Source organism: Dromiciops gliroides, chromosome 2 (assembly GCF_019393635.1).
Source record: "Dromiciops gliroides isolate mDroGli1 chromosome 2, mDroGli1.pri, whole genome shotgun sequence".
Classification (NCBI taxonomy): Eukaryota; Metazoa; Chordata; class Mammalia; order Microbiotheria; family Microbiotheriidae; genus Dromiciops; species Dromiciops gliroides.
Window position 1 is genome coordinate 487,881,083 of NC_057862.1, and position 11,218 is coordinate 487,892,300.

Sequence of the window (11,218 nt, forward strand, 5' to 3'; positions counted from 1 at the left end):
AATCAATGTAATAAGAACCGTTAAAATAAATGAGTGACTTGAGAAATTTAACTTTTGTTTTTTTAAATAATGGTTATTTTAATTTTTTACATTAAAAAGTCTACATTCTCTCCCTCCTACTCTCACTCTTGAAAATAAATTTTAAAAATAAAAACAAGCTTTAGTAATAAATATGCATAGTCAAGGGAAATAAATTCCCACATAAATAAAGAAATGTCTCATTCTATACCCTGAGTCCATCACTTCTTTGTCAAGATCATTCATTATAAGTACTCCAAAATCATGTGTTTTTTTATTGCATTGATAAGTGCTATTAATTGTTTCCTAAGTGGAATATTTTACAGTATCACTATTATCATATAAATTGTTCTCCTGATTCTGTATTCTATGTTCTAAGTTTATACAATTTTCCTGCAGTTTTTTTCTGAAGAGATTCCCCATTCATCATTTACTGTATTACAATAGTAGTCTATTACATCTCTATATATCATGATTTGTTCAATTATTCCCCAATTGGTCATCATTCCCTTTAGTTTCTTGTTCTTTGTCACCACAAAGAGGTGCTATAAATAATTTTTGCACATATTGGTCCCTTCTCCTTTTATTTCTTCTCTTTGAAAGATATATGAAATATTTTTAAAACATTTTTTTCATTTTCACAAGCTTTTATTTTATCTCCTCATATCTGCCACAGATAAATGGAAGGAAGGAAAGAAGGAAAGAAGGAAGAAAGGAAGGATGAAAAAAGGAAGAAAGAAGGAAAAAGATGTTGGAGAACGACATGTAAACAGTGAGATTGAGGGGTAAACAAAGAAAAACTATAGTCTTTAATGGCTTCATACAAACATGTTTGAATGGATTCCCCATACTGGGAAGGAAAGAAAGAAGGAAGGAAACAAAACCTTCATAAAAATATGCATAGATAAGGGAAATATCCCCTCACTAATCATATGCAAGGAGGAATGTTTTAATCTGCATTTTGAGCCTATCACCTAATATACATAGCTTATTTTAACATTGGTCCTCTGGAAATGTGTCTTATTATGGCATTGAAAACAAATCTCATCATTTTAAGGCACATCCCCATACCTCTCCAGTTTCCTACAAGCAGACATCTTTTTGGATTGGAAGATTAGATGAATCTTCTGAAGTAATATTGACATTAAATGTACTGTTAGCAATAAGACAATAGAAATAAATTAAAGGCATAAATATTGTGAAAAATAGAAGCAATTATTCCTATTTGTAGATTACATAATGGTTAGCTCAAAAAACTCCTAAAAATCAGCAAGTAATCTGATTGATATAATGAACATCAGTAAAATATTGGTATAAAATGTTACAAAAATTCAACATTTCTACATAACAAAATCCCAGAAGATATAACAGAAAGTAGAATTCCTCTCAAAATAGCTAAACATTTGAAATATCATATACTCACTCTACCAACACATAATTAATGTATATAGATATAGATTTATACATAATACAATTACAGAAGTCTTTCAAAATGATGAATCAAACAAGTGGAAGATAATCACTTATGATGGAGCCAGACCAAAATAACAAAAATGTTGAAATTGCCTAAATTAACTTATAGTTTATTGCTGTATCAAATAAAATACCAGAGGTTGTTTTGTAAATACTACTCATTCATTTTAAAAAATTTAGAAACTAAAGAGAAATATAAATGATAACAATGAAGCAGAATGGAAGGATAATATTTCCAATTTCCAATTATAAAATAATAATCAAAATCATTGATCACTTACTAAAAGTTAGAAAAGTAGATCAGTAGGAATGAGAAATAATTAAATGCTATAAACAAAAGTTCACTAAACTTGAGAACGTAACAGGGAAGAACTCCCAATTTGAAAAGAATACTTGGGGAAACTGGAGAGCAATTTGGGAAACAAACAAATAAATTAAATGTTTGGTTTAGATAAAGATCAAATGCCATATGAAAGAATAAGTTCCAAATGAATCTTCTAGCTTGATATAAAATATAATGCCATTTTCAAATAAATGGAATTCAATAGAAGTATTTTTAAAAATTATTACTGTGGGGAAATTCTTAACCAGGATTAAAGGAGATGAGAAAATATAAAAGCAATCATTCCAGTTACATGAAATTTGAAAGGTTTTGTAGAAACAAAATAAAAGAAGTTAGGTTAAGAAAGGAAAATTCCGATTGGGAGAAGAGGGGAAACTGCATCAAATACCTTTGCTTGAAGTCTGAAAGCCAATCAACAAATGGAATACACACACACATTTAAGATAAAAAGTCATTCTCCAAAGAATAAGTAAGCAGTCATCAAACATGGACAAATAGTTTTGCTCATAGGATATGAGCAAACAGTTTCCCAAAGGAAGATTATGAAATATGAACAACAATTTTTCAACTATCAGAAAGATATTTACCAAAAGAAATGAGGTTAAGAAGATGTATTATCATCTGCCTAGTCCCCGCACCCAAAGGAACCCTGGTCTTTTCCATCTGTCCTGTAATTGAAACATTCCCTATATGTTGTTTGCCTTTATTAAACATGAATAAAGTCCTTCAGAACAAGGCCTATCTCCCTTTTATCTCTGTATTCCTAGCCCTTAACTTTATGTCTGACACACTTTAAATGCTTAATAGAGTCTCTTTTGTTCATTCATTCATAGCTCCAAATCACTAATGCTAAGAAATAAAAATCAAAACAAATCTGATGTTTGACCTGATGCTCAGAAAATTGCCAATCATAACAAAATATAAGCAATCAAATCTTTGAGGAGCTATGTTGACAGGCACAATATTGGCAGGAGCTATGAATTGTTCTGGCCACATTGGAATGTAATTTCTAATTTTTTGGAAAACATGACTAACCAATCAGTCAACTAGCATCAATTAAGCACCTCCTAAGTGTCAGGCACCATGCTAAGTTCTGGGGATACAAAGAAAGGAGAAAAAATAATTATTGCTCTCAGAACACAGTAGTCTAATGAGGAAGGCAAAATGAACACTGTGTACAAACAAGATATAAACAGGGTACACATTAGGGATAATCAATAGAGAGAAGTCAGCAGCATTAAGTGGGGGGCAGGGTCTCAGGAAAAGCTTTTTGCAAAAAGTATAAATTTTACTGAGACATGAAGAAATCCAGGGAAGCTTAGAAAGAGTGAGATAGTCCCAGGCCTGTGGCATTGCCAGTGAAAGTGGCTGGAATGGGGGCAGGGAAGTGTCATGTTCTAATAACATATGCAAGGAGGCCAGTGTAATTGGATTACAGAATATTTATGGGGAGCAGTGTAAGGTGTAAAAAAATGGAAAGGGAAGAAGGAGCCAGATTATGGAAGGCTTTAAAAGTGAGAAGATTTTTTATTTGATTTTAGAGGCAATATAAAGACACGAATTGATTGAATAGGAGTTAACATGGTCAAACTTGTCCTTTAAGAAGATCATTTTCACAGCTGAGTGGAGGGTAGACTGGAATGAAGAAAAACTTGAGGTGTAGAGACCAGCCAGAAAGCCATTGGAGTAGTACAGGTATGAGTTGATGAAGAACTACACCTTGGTAGTGGGCAATATCAAAGGAGAGAACAGAAAAATATATATATATATATGTATGTATATGTCTATATATATATATATATGTGTGTGTGTGTGTATATATGTATATATGTGTGTGTGTGTGTGTGTATTTATTTTGGCAATTGACTTAGGAGGTAAGAACGTGTAAGAAGTTAAGGATAACCCCTACATTGTGAGCTGGGTGACTGGGAGGATGATGGTGCCCTCCACATTGATTTGGAAGTTGGGAGAAAGGGAGGGTTTGAATGGGAAGATAATGGATTTAGTTTTTAATTTTTTTTTTAATTTTGTGGGGCAATGGGGGTTAAGTGACTTGCCCAAGGTCACACAGCTAGTAAGTGTCAAGTGTCTGAGGCCGAATTTGAACTCAGGTATTCCTGAATCCAAGGCCGGTACTTTATCCACTGTGCCATCTAGCTGCCCCAGATTTAGTTTTTAACATGTCAAACTTAAGATGTCTATGAGACTTCCCGTTCAAGATGTTCAAAAGGCATTTATAGATGTGAGAGTGAAAGTCAGGAGAGAAGTTTGGGCTGAATAAATAGATCTAATAATCATCAACATACATATGATAATTAAACCCATGAAGCTGATGAAAATAATTTTGAACTATGTGGAACACATGACTAGAATGTCCTTGCTCTTTGGTCCAGAGATTACAATACTAAACACCTCAAGGAAATAGAAAACATAAAGGTTCCACATATACCAACATATTCTCAGCAGAATTTTTTGTGCTAAGAAAGAACTGGAATCAAAGTATGTGTTCATTATCTGAGGAATGGCCAAAACAAATTGTGGCATATTAGTTCACTGGAATATTACTCTGCCATAAAAAACAAAGAACATGAGGAATTTGGAGAATCTTGAATTTATGCAGCATGAAAAAGGCAGGATCAGCAAGTCAGTATATAGTATTACTTAAACAATGTAAATAGAATGCATAAAAAATGAATGGAAAACTATGTACATATAATGATTTAGCTTATCCCTTGAGAAACATTGAAAAAATGAAATTCCAGCACCACAACCTTCTTCCATTTTCCATTGAAAAAATAGGAGATTATAAATTTGGTATATTATATGCATTGTCAAATGTACTCAAATGTTTTGCTTGGTTTGTTGATTTCATTATATATTTTTTTCTGCATTAAAGATGGTGGCCTAGAAGGATGGAGTAGGAACATATTCAAAAGTTAATGTGATAAAATATATCAATTAAAAAGGAAAATTATTTAAATGACTTATTCCCAAATTTAATGGTATTTGAGATTATCTCTTCTTATCACATCTTATTTCATGTTATTGTTTTTTAAAAAGACCCTGTGAGTTATGGAGTGGCAGTAATATGCACATTTGACATGTGAGAAAACAGAGGATCAAAGAGCCTTTAGACTTTAACTCTTTAATAGAATCATGAAATGTCATAGTTTTAAGAAAAGATTGAAATCAGTGATTCACACATGTCATTGAGGAAATTGAGGCCCAAAGAGTAGAAGGGACTTCCTCAGGATGATAGAGGAATTTGGTGGCAGAGCTGTGAGGAGACTGTGCATCCCATAACACCTATTCCAGGACTCTTAATTTTGATTATCATTTATTGTATTTAAAATATATCTTTGTAAGGTAGGTAGTTCAATTATAATTCATCCCATTTTAAAGATAAGGAAGTTGTTTCAGCTAGTGACTTGCTCACGATCACATAGTTGTTGTTTTTTTAAATAGCAAAGAAAGGATTTGAACCTAGATTTCTGTGACTATGACTACTCTATCATGCTCTATCCAGTTTAACCGGCTAACAAAAGAACTATTTAATTTAGTACATCTTACCCATAAAACACATCCTTCTTTCCAGAAACATCAACAAAGCTCCAAAACAAGATCTAGTCTTTCATGGAGAACTAGAGGCTCATGGTCTACTCAATTTGATGCAGGAAATGGATTGGTGCTCAGATTCAAGATGGTGGCAGAAAAGCTTAGAAACTAGTTAATAATTCTTTTGTCTTCTATTTTATTTTCACAGTCCCTATGCTAAGTATACATAACACGATTCAAACATGCATTCATGACTCAGAAAGAGCATTATTTTTAAGAACCAGCCATGAGACCCAAGTCCTCTGACATAGGCTGAGCACTGTACAATCCCTATGTTGCTCAGTAATGTAGAGGAGGAAGGAAAAGTTTTCATTCATATGACCATCTATTCCTTAGCAGTGTGAGTTCGATGCAGCTTTTTTCATAATCCATCTGTTAGTCATAAATACAAAGTAATAAAATAATCATGGCCAGCTATGAAAGAGCTCACACCCTACTGGAGGAGAGAACATCTGAATAAGTATCCATACAAGATATATAGAATATAATCTCAGAGAGAAGGTACCATCAGAGAGATTAATTGGAAAGGTCTTCCATGCAAGTTAGATTTTGAGTAGGTCCTTCTTCCCTCTTAGAAGAAACAAAGAACCTACAATTCCTAGTAGGAATCCCAACTTCTTGAAGTCATACTTATTGCAAACTTCCCCAAGGTAAGGAGTGTGATGATAATTGTTTCTAACACAGTTGCATTGGCTATAAAAAATTCACTGCCTCCTGCAAGAACCTGTTTACTGTAGGAGCTAGTAAATCTTCTTTACAAAATATCATTTAAAATCACCATTTTAGCAGAAAACTCCATATTTGGAGATCTAGAAGGATGCCTTCTTCAGGACTTCCAGGATATCTGATTGCATCAGCATGGCCACCTCCACTGATGCAAATAGAAGTCTGCCCTTAGCTTTCAGAACAGTTTAATGGGTATTTGGTGGTATTTCTAATTATTTAGGCTAGAGAAAGTATAATATAAGTGACAGAGTGTTGGTAATGGAGTCAGTATGGTCTTGCTTTAAATCTCATGTCTCATACTTACTAATTGTATAAACATGAACAAGTCAGTTAATATTTCTGAGCCTCAGTTTCTTCACCCTAAAAATGAGGCTTTGTACTAGATGGCTTCTAAGGTTCCTTCAAATACATTATCTTTGATTCTGTGACCCTAGTCCTCAGACAAGAGGGACACAGTTCATTGCCAAGCTATATTTGTGTTTCCAGCTTGACTGGTGCTTCCAGTCTTGGAAAACACCTCAGAGAATCCAGCAACAAACATTTATTACACACTTAATGCTTACAGAGTACTTAGTAATGTTAGACAAAATACAAAGTTTAGATGAAAAAATATTCCTACACTCATGAAACTCCTAAGCTATGGTAGGGATGGAATAAACATATATAATTTATATAGAATGTTAAGTTTATTAGAGAGGTGAAAAATTATATGTGAGGTCTAAGAGGGAAAGTTGATGGAAATGGCAATGAATATTAAAAATCTTCCTATAAGAGGTAGCATTTCATTTGGGCTTTAAAATACAGATAGTACCAGATCTAAAACTGTATTATGAAGCGGTAATTATCAAAACAATCTTGTATAGGCTAAGAAATAGAGAGTTGTATCAGTGGAATAAAGTAGGTAAAAATTACACTATGGTAATATAGTATATGATAAACCCAAAGACCCAAGATTTTGGAACAAAAACTGCTGGGAAAATGGGAAAATAGTATAGCAGAAACTAGGTATAGTCCAACATCTCACAATGTATTCTAAATAAGGTCAAAATAAGTATATGGATTACACATAAAGGGTGATGCCATAAGCAAATTAAAAGGGCATGGAATAGTTTATCTGTCAGATTTATGCTGATAAAGGCCTCATTTTTTAATTATATAGAAAAGTGAGCCCAATCTGTAAAAATTCAAGTCATGGGGCAGGTAGGTGGCACAGTGGATAGAGCACCAACCCTGGAGTCAGGAGGACTTGAGTTCAAATCCAGCCTCAGACACTTAACACTTACTAGCTGTGTGACCCTGGGCAAGTCACTTAACCCCAATTGCCTCACCAAAAGAAAAAAATCAAGTCATTTCCCAATTGATAAATGGTCAAAGGGTATGAACAGGCAGCTCTCACACAGAAATCGAAGCTATTTATAGTGATATGAAAAAATGCTCTAAATTGCTATTAATCAGAGAAATGCAAATGAAAAATGAGGAATCACTTTACACCTATTGGAGTGGCAAATATAACAAAAAGAAAAGAAAATATTGGATGTTAGAAGGGATGTGGGAAAACTGATATACTAATCCACTATTGGTGGAGTTGTGAAAAGATCTGCCTGTTCTGGAGAGCAATTTGGAACTATTCCCAAAGGGTTGTAAAATTGCATATCCTTTGATCCAGCAATACAATTGCTAGGTTTATGTCCAAAAGACAACCCCAATAGAAAAGAAAAGACCTATTTGTACAAAAATTCTTATAGCAGCTCTTTTTGTGGTAGGTAAGAATTGGAAATCAAAGCAATGCCCATTAATTGGGAAATGACTAAAAAAGTTGTGGTATATTATGGTGATGGAATATTATTGTAGTATAAAAAAATGACAAACAGGATGATTTCAGAAAGTCCTGGAAATACTTATATAAAATGATACATAGCAAAGTAAGCAGAACCAGGAAAACATTGTGCACAGTGACAGCAATATTTTTCAATGAAGAACTGTGGATGACTTATCTATTCTCAGTAATACAATGATTCAATACAACCCCAAAGGACTAATGATGAATCATACTATCCACCTCCAAAGAAAGAAGTGATATTGATTGAACAGACTGAAACATACCATTTTTCACTTGCTTTCATTTTTTTTGCATGGTAAGGACGGTTAAATGACTTCCCCAGCGTCACACAGCCAGTGTCAAGTGTCTGAGGCCAGATGTGAGCTTAGGTCTTCCTGAATCCAGGGCTTGTGCTTTATCCACTTTACCACCTATCTGCCCCCTTATTCAAGTTTTCTAATACAAAATGACTAATATTGTAATGCTTTACATAATTGTACATGTATAACCTATATCTGATTGCTTACAACCTTAGGGAGGAGTTAGGGGAGAGAGGGAAGGAGTGATAGAATTTGGAACTCAAAACTTTATATAAAATTGTTATTATTTTTTAAAAGGACAGAAATTTTTAAAATTATAGGAAGATATGCTAAGGAAAGGTAAGAAAGGGAGAAAAGGAATGAAGGACAGAAAGTACAAGGGATATTCACCAGAATTTGTAGCAAAAACTCTAAAACAGACAGAAAACAAGGGAAAATATCTTTATGGATAAGTAAGTGGTCATTAACAATTGTTAATGGTCATTAACAACTTTTCAGCTACTCTTTAACTAACTGCTGCAGATAAGTTTCCAAGCCTTTTGTTACTCTCATGACCCATAATCACATAAGCCTTGTCATGGTAACTGCATGTCTGATGTTTAAAGACTGCATTGTTCCAAATCAATATAAATCCCCACAGTGTCACTGGGCCATGTGCTTCTAAAACTTATGGGGCCAAAGTGAAAAAATTCAGGTTTCAGTACAATTTGATAAACTGATCTGAAGACTGAGCAAGCTAATGGTTTCATTTGCTGTCTCATCTATATAAATCACATCAACCATCCTTTGGGGAACAATTTGCAATTTTATATGTATCTACTATGTGTGTCATGTGCTGGTTATTGGCCTGAAAAGGGGTTATTGACCCAGTCAGTAGTACTTTCTATTGGGAAATACACAATTAATACTCATAAATATTAATAGGATAAACTTACCCAATAAAGTGGAAGAGGATATAAAAAAGTATTAGAACTAAAAATCCAAAATATATGTATAGTTGGATTTTAAGTATATATGTATGTGTGTATGTATGTATATTAAGAAATACACTTGAAAAATAAAGAATTGAACAGTTAAAACAAAGGAATAGAGCAAAATTTGTCATGCTTTAACTAATTTTTTTTAAAAAGCAGGACAAGAAATCATGATTTCAGAAAATGCAATAGTAAAAATAGATGATTAACAGATAGAGGAGAAAACTACCTTTTTGCTGAAAGGAAATTTAGATGGTGATAATTTCAATACTTAATATACAAGCACCAAATGAAATATCATCTAAATATTGAAGGAAAAGACAAACAAGTTATAGGGGAAAACAGCAAAACAATAATAATGAAAAATATAATTATTTCCCTTTATGAGTGAAGGAAATCTAATAAAAAATAAAAAAGAAAGAAGTTAAGGGTTTCAACAGAATTGTACAAAAGCCACTATGCATGAATAATAATGTAGAAGTGAGTAAAGTATAAGAAGTCTAGGAAGGTATAGAAAGAAGGCCATGTTTTAAAGGGATTTAAATGACAAACAGAGAAGTTTATATTTGAAATTGGATATAGCAAAGGATCACTGGATTTTGAGATGGAGGAGAGAGGGGTGTTGATGGGTGACACCTGAACTTTTGGCGATGGAGTAGTGAATAGATTTGAATGCAGAGAAACTTGAGCTAGAGAGACCAACCAGAAGGCTACTGTCATAGTACAGGTCACAGTAACAGGAACTTGTACCAGAGTGACTGCTTTGTGAGGAAAGAGAAGGTACTATAAAGATGAGGTGTTATAAAGTTAGAAATGATGTCTTATGTGTCAAATAATTATTAATTAAAGGTAACACCCCAAATCTGGTCAGAAATGATAATTGACTTTGTGGGTACTAATGAGATCACCAAGTGAAGTAATAACATCAACAATAAAGTCCTTTAAGCTTTGTAAAACACTTTACAAATATCTCATTGAGCACCAAAAAAAGTGATTTTACAAAGAGAGACAGGTAATTAGTGTTTGAGGCTGCATTATGAACTTAGAACTTCCTGACTATATGTCTAATAATCTACTATGCAAGCAGGATGCTTCTCATAATATAGAACAGGGCTACTTAAATGGTTTCCACTCATAACCCCATTTCACCAAAGACATTTTTATGCAACCATGGGTATATAGGTATATAAAATAGGTATACAAATTAAACATTTACTGTCAAATTTTTTGTGACTCCCATATACAGTTATCAACCCTAAATGGGGTATAGAGGGAAATGATTTTTATAGAATAGAACTTTGAGGAACAACCACAGTTGGAAGGTATGGCATGAATGAAGAACCAGCAAAAGATATTTAGAAGGAGTATTCAGACATACATCGGGAGTGTTGTATGAAAGGAGAGAAGGTTAGCACTCCCCTTGATAAGGATGGAAGAGGTCCTAGTGGCCTTTACAACACATATACAGTTAAGGTATTGCCACCTACTCCATGGCATCAGACATACATTGGGAGAACTAGTACACAGCAGTGTCACAAAAGCATAGAGAGAAGAGAATATCAAGGAGATATAGATCAATAATATCAAAACTGTTCAGAGGTCAAGGACAATCAATATTGGGAAAAGACCACTGGATTTCACAGTCAAAAAATGATTGGCAACTCTGAACAGGGAAGTTTCAATTGAATAATAAAGTCAGAAACCAAATTTCAAATGTTTTAGAAGCCAGTGATCAGAGATAAAGTAGATATACTAATTGTAGATGGATTCTTCAAGAAGTTTTTTTTTTTTTTTTTAGTGAGGCAATTGGGGTCAAGTGACTTGCCCAGGGTCACACAGCTAGTAAGTGTTAAGTGTCTGAGGCCGGATCCAAACCCAGGTACTCCTGACTCCAGGGCCGGTGCTTTATCCACTGCGCCACCTAGCTGCC

The 11,218-nt window shown here is 33.7% G+C and overlaps 1 non-coding gene across 1 annotated transcript; it reads left to right on the top strand.

Moving 5' to 3' along the window:
• Positions 1–10,673: 10,673 nt before the first annotated feature.
• On the top strand, positions 10,674–10,797 carry LOC122745138. Its single transcript, XR_006355423.1, has one exon. It is a non-coding gene; the product is annotated as a U6atac minor spliceosomal RNA (small nuclear RNA).
• Positions 10,798–11,218: the final 421 nt, after the last annotated feature.